The 13,773-nt window shown below is 43.8% G+C and overlaps 1 long non-coding RNA gene across 3 annotated transcripts in view; it reads right to left on the reverse strand.

Moving 5' to 3' along the window:
* LOC142292173 (uncharacterized) overlaps positions 1-13,773 on the reverse strand; it is a 76,405-nt gene that overhangs the window by 50,694 nt on the left and 11,938 nt on the right. Inside the window, exon 5 of one of the 3 annotated variants that reach the window (XR_012750588.1) lies at positions 11,909-12,039. The exons of 1 other annotated variant lie outside the window; for it this stretch is intronic. This is a non-coding gene — a long non-coding RNA (uncharacterized LOC142292173). Of the gene's footprint in view, positions 1-10,951; positions 12,040-13,773 lie in introns of those variants that run through there. One more of the 3 variants, XR_012750589.1, reaches the window with a different exon arrangement.

Raw genomic sequence — 13,773 nt, forward strand, 5'->3', positions numbered from 1 at the left:
AAAGGCTGTTACAATACACGGCTCGCTGATTTAATGTTACTGCAATTCCAATGTGTAATGCCTGGCTGACAGCGTGCTCAACAGACTAAACAAATGTCAGGCATTATTCCTGTGCGCATTCGTCATCTCTGCAGAATTTTCTTTAAAGTCTTATTTTATATAGCAGCAATATTAAAGTGTATTATTCTGAAGGATTTTTTTATGGCTCAGACTGTAAAATATTCAACATAAATTGCTTTTATTTTTGGAATTGTTATAAAAAAAATCCTAAAAAAAATTTTTTTTTCTCCAGGAACCACCAATCCCAAACATCCTGCTAATCCAGCATGCAAAGAAATGCCCTATTCTGGATTAAAAGAATCCTACAGTTAACAACCCCCAAGTAATTCATAGCTGCTGTGCAGTCTGTATATAGCCCACGACGCTCACCCTGAGTTCTAGTGCCAATACATCTTATGATTATGGCCTGTAGTACCATAGGAATTACCACTAGAGAAAAGAAGATAACAGATTGGTAGATAGTACCAGCAGAATATAGAAGCAACTTGTATACTCTTATTGAAATGAGCTAAAAAGGACAGCTGTCAAGTTTGATATACCAAAGCTGTCACAGGGTCATTCTCCGATATCACACAATCAACAGAGCGAGAGATGGCTGAACATTCCAAAGAACATTTATTCCAAGCAAATCAAACGGTCCATACAATAATCCACCATACAGAGGGTAAAATTGTCCAGAAAAACAAATATAGTCCAGAAAGCGATAAATGTCCAGGTCTCTCTGAGAAGCCGCAGCTTCAGCCCAGAGAATCAATCTTCTTCCTTCTCTCTTGAAGTTCTCAAACAGACTGACCAATCTCCCAGTAAACAGAGAGTTTAGGTGGATCCCAGGCCCTCTCCCCCAGACCTAGGAACAAAAGCTCGGCAGGGGAGGGATTAACTGGCAAACAGGATAATGTAAATGTACACAGAATGGACAGAACACCATGCCCAAAATAGGAACCCACACAACCCCCATATTCCATCATCACAAAAGCAAAGTACCCACAGTGCCATTTATAAACTTCACGTCTTTCTTCTTTCTTTATTTTTTTTATATAGCGCTAACATATTCTGCAGCGCTTTACATACATCAGGAACACTGTCCCCATTGGGGCTCACAATCTCAATTCCCTATCTGTATGTCTTTGGGGTGTGGCAGGAAACTGGAGTATCCGGAAGAAACCCACGCAAACACGGGGAGAACATACAAACTCTTTGCAGATGGTGTCCTTGGTGGGATTCAAACCCAGGACCCCAGCGCTGCAAAGCTGTAGTGCTAACCACTGAGCCACCGTGCCTCTAAAACATTAGTGTCTCTGGCCAATCCTTCATGACCTACAGTGCTTGGGCCATCAGACCCATTTTCTAGCTGTTGACCCTTTAATTTTTCTGTTGAGCGCCGAGATGGATTACAGGTAAAGTAACCAGAGGAAAATTCGGCACTACTCACATGCCTCTAATTAAAAATGGAACGACTCCAAAGGATACACAGGTGCTAAACTTCAAAGACAATATTCATAATGTCCCAAAACAAGCAAAAATTGAAGTAGCACTCTCCATCCTTATAAAAAAAATCCTTTTATTCTAAAAATTCATATAAAAAACATGAAGATAGGTAGTAGATGGAAATCCACATGGATTTCCAGCTACTTCCTATGTTCATGTTTTTTAATATGAATTTATAGAATAAATTTTTTTTTTTTTTTATAAGGATGGAGAGTGCTACTTTTTGGGACATTATCGAGTTGGATTACATCCTAACACTGGCCAAAGCTAGGATCTTCTTTGTTGGCAGAGTTAGTGCTCTGACTTGTCCGACTCCTATCTCATACAGAAATTTTACTTGCAACTATTTAGCACATGATTAGTTATGCAGATTCTTGTCATGACACTGCATTGTTACAGTTTTCTTCCTAAAAATCAAAATTTAAAATGTTATTTTGTAAATCCACCTTTGGCTTACAACACTGCTTGAATCCTTCTGGGCATGCTCGCAATCAGATTCAAGCAAGTCTCGATCGAAATCTGATCCCAAGTCTCTTCGACATGTTCCCAATATTGGTGCATACTGGTCAACTCACTTGGGTATGTACAAAGCTTTTTATTTAACTCTATCCACATTTGTTCAATTGGGACGTGATCTGGGGACTGTGGGGCCAATCCAGCACCTCTATTTCATTGTCATTAAACCATTTCTTCATCAATTTCGACGCATGTTTCAGGTCGTTGTCCTGCTGGAAGACTCATCGTCCTTTTCATACCTGTAGTACTCAAGAGTATGAAGTAACTCGTCTTGTAGGATACTCACATATAGCTCAGCATTGAGACCACCATTGATTCTAGTGAAACAACCCCATATCATCAGGCTTCCTCCACTGAACTTGACAGTTCCTTCAATTTCTCAATCCATTAGTCCCTTTTTCCATTGTTTCTTCCAGACCCATTTTCACCCATCAGAGTGATGGGTCTATTGACTTTCATCTCATCACTCCAAATCACCCGTTTCCAATTTTCTACTATACACTTTTCATACTTTTTTGAAAACTTGAGCCAATGCTTCTTATGATGATATTGAAGTCAAGGCTTTTTCACCTTTTTTCGAGTAACCATTCAAAACTTGTGTAATGTGTGTCACACGGTGCTTGTATGGATAGCTATTATCTCACTATTATGAAGCATACGAGCTATCTACACTGCTGTGTTTGTTGCGCCAAGACTGATAGACCTTGTGATGAGTCAACTTGTTGACACCAATATTGTGCCTGGACGTTCACCTCTTTGCTTTTGAATGGATGGACTTCATTTCTTATTCTTCCAACTTTCATGGCCTCACATGATGCAGTTTCGGAATTTTTTTTTGGCCGAGACATCGTTACCAATGAGCTGGATGATGCGGTTTCTCTTTTCTTGAGAAATATTCTTCATGGTTGCTCCTCAATTCGAAACAGTGACCTTTTGTTTGGGAATCATCCTAATGACACACTGAGCTATTAGGGAATGTGAGAACAGGTTGTAATTTGTAGTATACAGGAAGAAACAGATTTTTCCACCACCAGAAATCATTGTTACCCTTTTGCTCATCAGGGTATCTCCTATGAAATACATATCGCAGTATCTCCTAAGTGATGGTATGCACTCTGTGTCTCCTATGTGATATATACACCAGTCTGAGTGGCTCCTATGGTATGTAAACACTAGTCTCAGTGTTTCTATGTGACATATACAGCAGTCTTGGTGTTCCCTATATAAAGTATACAGCAGTCTCTGTATGTGTGTATGTAGCAGCTTCCGTATCTCCTATGTGATGTATACAGCAGTCGCACTGTATCCTATGTGAGGTATACAGCAGTTTTATTGTCTTCTATGTGAAGTTTATACTGCAAACTCTGTATTTCCTATGTGATGTTTACAGCAGTCTTGGTGTTTCCCGTGTGAAGTATATACAGTAGTCTCTGTATTTTCTGTGTGATGTATACAATAGTCTCAGTATCCCCTATGTAATATATACAACAGACTCTGTCTCCTATGTGATGTATATACAGCAGTTTATGTATTTGCAATGGGATGTATACAGCAGTCTTGGTAACTTCTATGTATTGTACACAGCATTTTTAGTCTCTCCAATGTGATATATATGGCAGACCTCTCACTGCTTGAGTTTTGAAAATGTTACATGAGCAGTGAGGAATTTCCCATTTTGAGGAGACTTTAGTGTAATATGCCTATGTGTTCACAAAAACTTACTGGTGTGAGACATTCTTTTCAAAACTTACCACTGTAAAGAGTTGACTGGGCTCCCAACTGACACAAACCGGTAAAAAGAGCTGTGAGTACCAATATCATCAATACCACCTAACATCACACGTCTCACCAAAGAGAAGCAGCTCCAGCCATCACATTAGGAGTGAGTTAATTAACTGTTTGACCAAATGCAACAGACATATTTTTAACACTAGAACTACTGAGGTAGTCATTTTGACTACTTTGCACTATGTATTTCTATATAGGTGTCACGAGTGCAGTAGTTTTAGTGTTAAAGGGAACCAACTACAAGGATTTTGCTGTATAAAGAAAAAACAGTGCCATACTAGCACTAGGATGCTGAATCCAAGCATATATTTTGTGGAAAGATCGGATGCTTGATTGCTAAAATATCTGTAATCAAAGTTACAGAAATGCACCTCATCTTTGATTGGCATGTGCTTCGGGGGTGAGTCTTTGTGGGTCAGATCCTTGGTGTAAAGTCTTCCTCCTGCGTCCTCTATGGTTTGCCCCGATTTCTTTATTTAAATATTGCATCACACCCCATTGCTGCTGTTGAGGATACTGGAGGAGGATTTTACACTGAGGACCAGACCCACAAAGGCCCGCCCCCAATGCACACGCCAATCAAAGGTGCAGCACATTTCTGTAACTTTGATTACAGATATTTCAGCAACCAACCATCGGATCTTTAATCAAAAGGTATGCCTGGATTCAGCATCCTAGCGCCAATATGGCACTGCCTTTACTTTATATAGTAAAATCCTGGTGGTTGGTTCCCTTTAAGTTGATCATTTTGTATGGCCTGTGAATGAGGTTACAATTATCCAAATGGCTTTTGTAAAAGTTCCTCAACCGTGATTTAGATGCATTTCTAGTTCAAAGCTAATCGCTGTAACTGGTTCGCTAGTTAGTAGTTGGGAGATTTTATCATTTATGATCATAATTTGGAGCATGTGGAAGTTGCAATAAATTTAACATCTGCCATTGGTGTTTGCTTCACGGGCTGTTATAAATTCGTCTATGTGCATTAGCTCGGAAACCTGCTTTTCTAAAAAATGGAAGACACATAGCTTTTGGACATAAGTATATACTGTGTTCCCTTTTACTTGTTACACTTTTTTAAACTATGTTATTTTTACAACCTGTCTGCTGCAAATTTTGATAATTAACACATAAAACATATCAAGCTCCTCTAACAAAATCTCCAGGAAAGTAAGATTCTGAAATTAGCTACTAATTTTGTATATTAAAGTCAGTCTATTTAAAGCTATCTCCTAAAAGCTTCTTGTTTTACATCTGACTTAAAGGGAATCTGTCACCAGTTTTTGCTCCCTCATCTGAGAGCAGCATAATGTAGAGGCACAGACCCTGATTCCAGCGATGTGTCATTTACTGAGCTGTTTGCTGTCATTCTGATAAAATCTATGTTTTCTCTGCTGCAGATCTAGCAGTTATACACAGATCATGAATATGTTGGACTACCTGCAGCACGCCAAGTAGTCCTCTAATGATAATTTACTGCTGATTAATCAGTGATTTTAATCAAAACTACACTAAGCAGCCCAGTAAGTGACACATTGCTGGAATCAGGGTCTCTACATCATGCTGCTCTCAGATTAGGTGGCAAAAACCTGGTGACAGATTCTCTTTCAAATGTACAATACAAAAATTATATTGTGGTACCGTGTTAGCCAGAAAAAGTATGTACCGTATTTTTCGCTTTATAAGACGCCCCTGATTATAAGACGCACCCCCAAATTTGGTGAAGGAATAGAGAATTTTTTAATAAATGGGGTCCGTCTTATAATGCCAGTGTCCGTCTAACAAATAATATAGGGTATATGTCCCTCATAGCCCCCTCGTCCTAAAATTAGCCCCCTTAATCTGGATATGGCCACCTTATATTGAACACGTCCCCCAGTGATGCCACATTTCCCCTATGGCTGGCACACATCCTCTATGGCAGGCAGACAGGCCCACTGTGGCAGGCAGACAGGCCCACTGTGGCAGGCAGACAGGCCCACTGTGGCAGGCAGACAGGCCCACTGTGGCAGGCAGACAGGCCCACTGTGGCAGGCAGACAGGGCCACTGTGGCAGGCAGACAGGGCCACTGTGGCAGGCAGACAGGCCCATTGTGGCAGGCAGACAGGGCCACTGTGGCAGGCAGACAGGGCCACTGTGGCAGGCAGACAGGGCCACTGTGGCAAGCAGACAGGGCCACTGTGGCAAGCAGACAGGCCCACTGTGGCAGGCAGACAGGGCCACTGTGGCAGGCAGACAGGCCCACTGTGGCAGGCACACATCACCCTCTGTTACATATCGCCCCCATGTTGCTGCTTTTAGTATAATAAACTCTTTACCTTCTGCAGCACAGTCCTGTCTCGTGTGTCCCTCCTTGGGGTTGAACTCCTCCTGTCTCCTACGATGCTGAAGTTGGTTTCTTATTCGTCAGTTTCTTATTCGTCAATTTAGTTTTTTCAGTTTTTTATGCATTTATCAACAAAAATAACACATCACAATAATAAAATACAATGCATAGGTGTGCCCTAATATAGGTACACTCAAAACCAGCTGCGAAAATTATAAAACTGGCAAAAAAATGGGCATCAAAGTGGGCACCAAAGTATGTTAGTGAAAGGGTTAAATGGCTTTGGGCCACTGATCTAACACCACAATTGCATATCTAGTGATGCCCCTAATCAAACTCAAGTGACTCCAGCCTGGCCCAAAGGCGTTCTGGGCATCAAAACTGGCATCAAAGTGGGCAAGCAGCCAATTTTCACAGATTTGAATAAGTAACTGGTGTTTTTGAGGGGTTAAATGGCTTTGGGCCACGGATCTCACACCACATTTACATACCTAGTGATGCCACACATCAAATTCAGATCACTCCAGCCTGGCCCAAACAGGTTCTGGGCATCAGAACTGGCATCAAAGTGGGCAAAACCCCAGTTTTCACAGATTTGAATAAGTTACTGGTGTTTTTGAGGGGTTAAATGGCTTTGGGCCACTGATCTCACACCACATTTACATACCTAGTGATGCCACACATCAAATTCAGATCACTCCAGCCTGGCCCAAACAGGTTCTGGGCATCAGAACTGGCATCAAGTTGGGCAAAACCTCTGTTTGGGCTAGGCTGGCGTGATCTAAATTTGATGTGTGGCATCACTAGGTATGTAAATGTGGTGTGAGATCAGTGGCCCAAAGCCATTTAACCCCTCAAAAACACCAGTTATTTATTCAAATCTGTGAAAACTGGCCATTTGCCCAATTTGATGCCAGTTCAGATGCCCAGAACCTGTTTGGGCCAGGCTAGAGGGATCTGAATTTGATGTGTGGCATCACTTGGTATATAATTGTGGTGTGAGATCAGTGGCCCAAAGCCATTTAACCCCTCAAAAACATCAGTTACTTAAAATCTGTGAAAACTGGGGTTTTGCCTATTTTGATGCCAGTTCTGATGCCCAGAACCTGTTTGGGCCAGGCTGGAGTGATCTGAATTTGATATGTGGCATCACTAGGTATGTAAATATGGTGTGAGATTAGTGGCCCAAAGCCATTTAACCCCTCAAAAACACCAGTACTTATTCAAATCTGTGAAAACTGGGGTTTTGCCCACTTTGATGCCAGTTCTGATGCCCAGAACCTGTTTGGGCTAGGCTAGAGTGATCTGAATTTGATGTGTGGAGTCACTTGGTATGTAATTGTGGTGTGAGATCAGTGGTCCAAAGCCATTTAACCCCTCAAAAACATCAGTTACTTATTCAAATCTGTGAAAACTGGCCATTTGCCCACTTTGATGCCAGTTCTGATGCCCAGAACCTGTTTGGGCCAGGCTGGAGTGATCTGAATTTGATGTGTGGCATCACTAAGTATGTAAATTTGGTGTGAAATCAGTGGCCCAAAGCCATTTAACGCCTCAAAAACACCAGTTACTTATTCAAATCTGTGATAACTGGGATTTTGCCCACTTTGATGCCAGTTCTGATGCCCAGAACCTGTTTGGGCCAGGCTGGAGGGATCTGAATTTGATGTGTGGCATCACTAGGTATGTAAATGTGGTGTGAGTTCCGTGGCCCAAAGCCATTTAACCCCTCAAAAACACCAGTTACTTATTCAAATCTGTGAAAAGTGGGTTTTGCCCACTTTGATGCCAGTTCTGATGCCCAGAACCTGTTTGGGCTAGGCTAGAGTGATCTGAATTTGATGTGTGGAGTCACTTGGTATGTAATTGTGGTGTAAGATCAGTGGCTCAAAGCCATTTAACCCCTCAAAAACACTAGTTACTTATTCAAATCTGTGAAAACTGGGATTTTGCCCACTTTGATGCCAGTTTTGATGCCCAGAACCTGTTTAGGCCAGGCTGGAGTGATCTGAATTTGATGTGTGGTATAACTAGGTATGTAAATGTGGTGTGAAATCAGTGGCCCAAAGCCATTTAACCCCTCAAAAACACCAGTTACTTATTCAAATCTGTGAAAATTGGCTGCTTGCCCACTTTGATGCCAGTTTTGATGCCCAGAACCCCTTTGGGCCAGGCTGGAGTCACTTGAGTTTGATTAGGGGCATCACTAGATATGCAATTGTGGTGTTAGATCAGTGGCCCAAAGCCATTTAACCCTTTCACTAACATACTTTGGTGCCCACTTTGATGCCCATTTTTTTGCCAGTTTTATAATTTTCGCAGCTGGTTTTGAGTGTACTTATATTTGGGCACACCTGTGCATTGTATTTTATTATTGTGATGTGTTTTTTTTGTTGATAAATGCATAAAAAACTGAAAAAACTAAATTGCCGAATAAGAAACTGATGAATAAGAAACCAACTTCAGCATCGTCTGTCTCCTGCACTTCCTACTTCCTAGTTCTAGTGGAGGTCATGTGATCGGGACAGCAGAGAGAGATATCTCTGCGTGCCTAATCACAGCCAGCAGGAGGGAGACCGGGCAGACGCTGGAGGAGGTGAGTAAAGAGTTTATTATTTTACTATGGGCAGCAGCACGGGAGGCTATAGCTAACACAGGGGGAGGGGGGATCCTGTGCGATCAAAGGTAAGCACAGGCAGATAATATGCACAGCTCCCCCAGCCCATCAGCGTGATGCAGTTTCAGCACCACGCTTCTGATGGACAGCGGCTGTGCATATTATACGAGCGGGAGCAGGAGATCAAACGCTGCCGCTCCCAGCCCCAAGCAGTCCCCAGCACCGCTCCAGAGCTGCCCGCACCTCCACTGGACTCTGTGTGTGTGTGTGTGTGTGTGTGTGTGTGTATATATATATATTACACCCCCCCTCCCGTATATTTGGATTATAAGACGCACCCCCTACTTTCCCCCAAAATTTGGGGGGAACAAAAGTGCGTCTTATAAAGCGAAAAATACGGTAAATATTTTTATGCCCAAAAATGACAAAAGTGATACAAATACCAAGGTAGGCATATGGCACCTAATCTACTCATACTATCTAGCTGTCCAGCTGCATTACTTAAAGAGAACCAACCACCAGGATTTTGTGATATGAAGTAAAGGCGGTGCCATACTGGCACTAACATGCTGAATCCATGTTGTAAAAAGATCGGATGCTTGGTTGCTGAAATATCTTTAATCAAAGTTGCAGAAATGCCCTGCACGTTAATTGATGTGTGCAACATGGGTAGGCTTTTGTGGGTTGGGTCCTCTGCCTTTATTCCTCCTCTGGCATCCTCCAAGTTCGCCCCCTTTTCTTTATTTGAGTATCGCGCCGACATTGCTGTTGTTGGCGGTGCGTGCGTATTGCCACAGTAATTTTGTCTGCATTAAAATGGTACCGGAGTGCATGCATGCGCGTACCGGAAACTCCAGTGCCATTTTATTGAAGACACTGCAGCGAAGACTATAAGCAGCAGGGGCGCGTGTGCAGAAGTAAAACAAAATAATCTAACTAATGCAGAAGCTCATCTTATGCAGTTTTCAGATGGGAACTCGGTGTGGGCAATAAGAGAAAGATCCTACAGGCAGCTTAGCAATACAGGTTTGGCAAGAAAGTAAATGAATATTAAAATTTATTGACCAAATAGGTGAGACTCAGATATGAGATAACCCAGAGCTCCCACACCTTAAAACATTACAAGAACCATTATGCTGGAAGCAATACGGACTAACAACACTAAAGGCCCCGTTACACGCAACGACATCGTTAATGAGATGTCGTTGGAGTCACGGAATTCGTGACGCACATCCGGCCTCGTTAGCAACATCGTTGCGTGTGACACATATGAGCGACCGCTAACGATGCAAAATACTCACCAAATCGTTGATTGTTGACACGTTGTCCATTTCCCAAATATCGTTGCTGGTGCTGGACACAGGTTGTTGGTCGTTCCTGAGGCAGCACACATTGCTACGTGTGACACCCCAGGAACGACGAACAACACCGTACCTGCGTCCTCCGGCAACGAGGTGGGCGTGACTTTCATGCAGCTGCTCTCCGCCCCTCCGCTTCGATTGGACGCCTGCGTGTGACGTCGTTGTGACCCCGCACGAACCGCCCCCTTAGAAAAGAGGCTGTTCGCCTGCCACAGCGACATCACTAGGAAGGTAAGTATGTGTGACGGGTACTAGCGATTTTGTACGCCACGGGCAGCGATTTGCGATGTCGCTGCGTGTAAAGCCCCCTTTAGTCATATTTTTGAAAATGAAACTCTATTATCATTTGAACAAATTCATATAAAATATAGTGTCCCCAACAGGGACTTTTATGGACATGCCATAATGCATCAGTTTTCACAGCCTGGGATGCGGATATCAAGATACTCTTTGCTCACTACTCAAGACCCCACAGGTATAAGGCTATGTTCACACTAGAAAAATGATTTTTCTTAAGAAATTTCTTAGGAAATTTCTTAAGAGTGCACCTGTGTTAAAAAAACGCACCAAAAACGCACCTGCCTTTTTGCCGCGTTTTCGGTGCGTTTTTGGTGCGTTTTCGGTGCGTTTTTACCACTGGTTGCTCCCTGCGTTATTGTGCCAATTATATATGGCAAAAAACGCAGTTAGCTGCAGAAAACAAGTGACATGCTCATTCTTTTTCTTAAGAAAATCTACTGAAAGAATTTTCTTAAGAAAAAAACGCAGTGTGCGCACAGCTAATTTTTTTTGCCATAGGTTTTGCTGGGGAATGTCTGCAGAAAGGTTACAAGAATTTCTCAAGAAATTTCTGCAGCAAAAACGGACCAAAAACGGACCAAAAACGCAGGTGAAAAACGCAGTGTGTGAACATAGCCTAATATCCATCCTACACACCTTTTTATTGAATTCCATGATTGCATCTACTCAACTTCCCATATAGAGCAAGTGGAGACAATTAATACCCTTGATAAGTGAAGAACAATGAATTGATGCTATAGAGGCCCACACGGTGTTATCGCCAGCCGCAAATAACAAATTAATACAATTATATATCTTGCATCAGTCTTACTTAGCCCCAATTAAACAATATACGGTAGGTTTGGCAGATTACCTCATGAGTGTTTTAAGCGTGGGGAACCGGGCACAGATTTTTTCCATCTTATATAGAATCGTGGGATAATAAGGAAATATTGGAGAGAAGTAATATCTAAATTAGCACTGACAATTAGGGCACCAATTGATTGCGCCACAGAAATTTGTGGTCCGGGAATTGTGGATGAAGAAATATGGTGTGAAGTTGCCACTAGGGGGAGCCGGTACTCCGGCGAGATGTGATGCTTCTAGGTGTAATTAGGTGCAAGTCCACTAGAGGTCACTAGCATCCAAGCCAGGATGCAATAGAGTGGTCGTACAAGCTGAGGTCAGAGCCAGGAAGTCACGTAGGTACAGAGGAGTAGGCGGAGCCAGAGTCACATGGGAGCCAAGAGTCGGAAGCCAGGAGGTATTGTCAGGAGCCGGAGGGGAACTGAGCCATTGTCAGGTAACAAGCTGAAGTCGGGGACCGAGAGGACAAGTCAGTAGGAAGAGGGCATGGAGATGGGATAACTAAACAGAGAGTGGGTAGGGAGACAGTGAGGAGGACAGACGAGTAGGGGAGGACGGAGGTCAGGGAGAAGAGGACTGGGTAGCAGACAGGATCAGAACAGACTTACAGGGACCAGAGGCGCACAGTGCAGCAGGAACTATAACTTGCGCCGTATCAAGGGAATCAGAACCAAGATAACGCAGCATGACCCCAGGAACGAGGCTCCGGCAGTATAGGCTCCTCCCACTGGACCTGACCCTGGAGAATACAGACAGCAGAAACAAAAACATATACAAAGGCTTTGCAGAGTAGTCATATATGAATCGTGACATATGGCCACACTATGATAGCAGATTTATCCGTGAGGCTACATTTATTACCAGGAAGGCGATAGCACTAAAATGGATGGGAAGGAAGCCAACCACTATCAATCAACGGAAAACATTGATGAACGATATAATACCATATGAGAATATAGTATATAGAAAGAAAGGATGCCTCTAGACGTTCCACAGAATTCAGGAAAAATGGTGTGATTCTCCACTAACGCATTTATCCCGCAATGCTATGGCTTCTTCAATCTCACAATATGTACCCTGATGTGCTTCAGGTCCCTAAATTTATGGAATAAGATTCCTGATATAAACGGTCCGCAGAATGTTTGTTTTTTTTGTTATGGCATTAAATTACTATATACCTCCACCTTCACGGTGCGATCTACTGATTCTGTTAAGGAGTGCAATGCTTTATAAAGTAATATATCCTATTATATTCTAATGTTCATCATTGAGAGTATAACATGTGTACAGGGCCGGATTATAGGCGGGGCTCCAGCCCAGGGGCCCCCACCAAAAGAGCTTCTAAAGGGGGCCCCCACCATACTTGGCACTAGGCACCTGTCAGCATTTTTTTTTTCTTCACACCCTCTCCCCCTCCGTAAATCAGCTGTGTTTTCGGGGGGGGGGGCCGTGGGGTGTTGGAGCACCGCGACTTATTTGCATCTGCGTCTGTAAGACGCAAAAACAAACTGCGGGCACAGGACGCTGATTGACTCCGGAAGTATCAGCGGCCGCTTGCACTTCCGGGGTCAGAGGTGTGCTAATGCCCCCCCCCCCCCAAAAGCAGGGGCACGGTGTGGTGGGTCGCTGTATCTGCTGTCCCCGCTGCGCTCCTCTACACTGTGTACATGCCAGACACACTAGCAGGAGCAGGAGGCAGCGCGCTGTGCCGGCTCTGCTGTGTGCTGTGTGCCGGCATGTACACTGCAGAGGAGCGCAGCAGAGCCGATGACCGCAGCTTCCTCTTTCCGTTCCTATTCAAATGTATTTGCGTCTTTCAGACGTAAATACATTTGAACAGCGCGCCGGGACTGGGCCCCGCCCCCGACATGCAGCAACGTGATGAGATCAGCACCTTGCTGATGCTGACGTCATCACTGTGCTGCGGGCGCCACACAGGGGACATTAGGAAGCGAGCGCTCCATGAAGGAGCTTAAGAGACAGGTTAAATTAATGGAGATGTGTGGGGAGGGGCTCAGGACACATAACGGGGAACATTTGTGAAGGAGACACAGCTTTGTGACAGGCAGAGGAGGAGAACTGTATTCCGAGGGAGGGGGAGGCAGGAGTGTGTAGGGATGGGGCAGTGTAATTTGTGTGTGTAGGGGGTGATGAGGGTTGTATTGTGTGTGGGGGGAGGGGTAATGGAGAGTGCATTGTATTGTGTGTGGGGGAGGGGTAATGGAGGGTGCACTGTATTGTGTGTGGGGGGAGGGGTAATGGAGGGTGTATTGTGTGTGGGGGGAGAGGTAATGAGGGGTGCATTGTATTGTGTGTGTGTGTGGAGGGGTAATGAGGGGTGCATTGTATTGTGTGTGTGGGGAGGGGTAATGGGGGGTGCATTGTGTTGTGTGTGGGGGGAGGGGTAATGGGGGGGTGCATTGTATTGTGTGTGTGGGGGGAGGGGTAATGGGAGGTGCATTGTATTGTGTGT

This window comes from Anomaloglossus baeobatrachus, chromosome 2, assembly GCF_048569485.1.
Source record: "Anomaloglossus baeobatrachus isolate aAnoBae1 chromosome 2, aAnoBae1.hap1, whole genome shotgun sequence".
Classification (NCBI taxonomy): Eukaryota; Metazoa; Chordata; class Amphibia; order Anura; family Aromobatidae; genus Anomaloglossus; species Anomaloglossus baeobatrachus.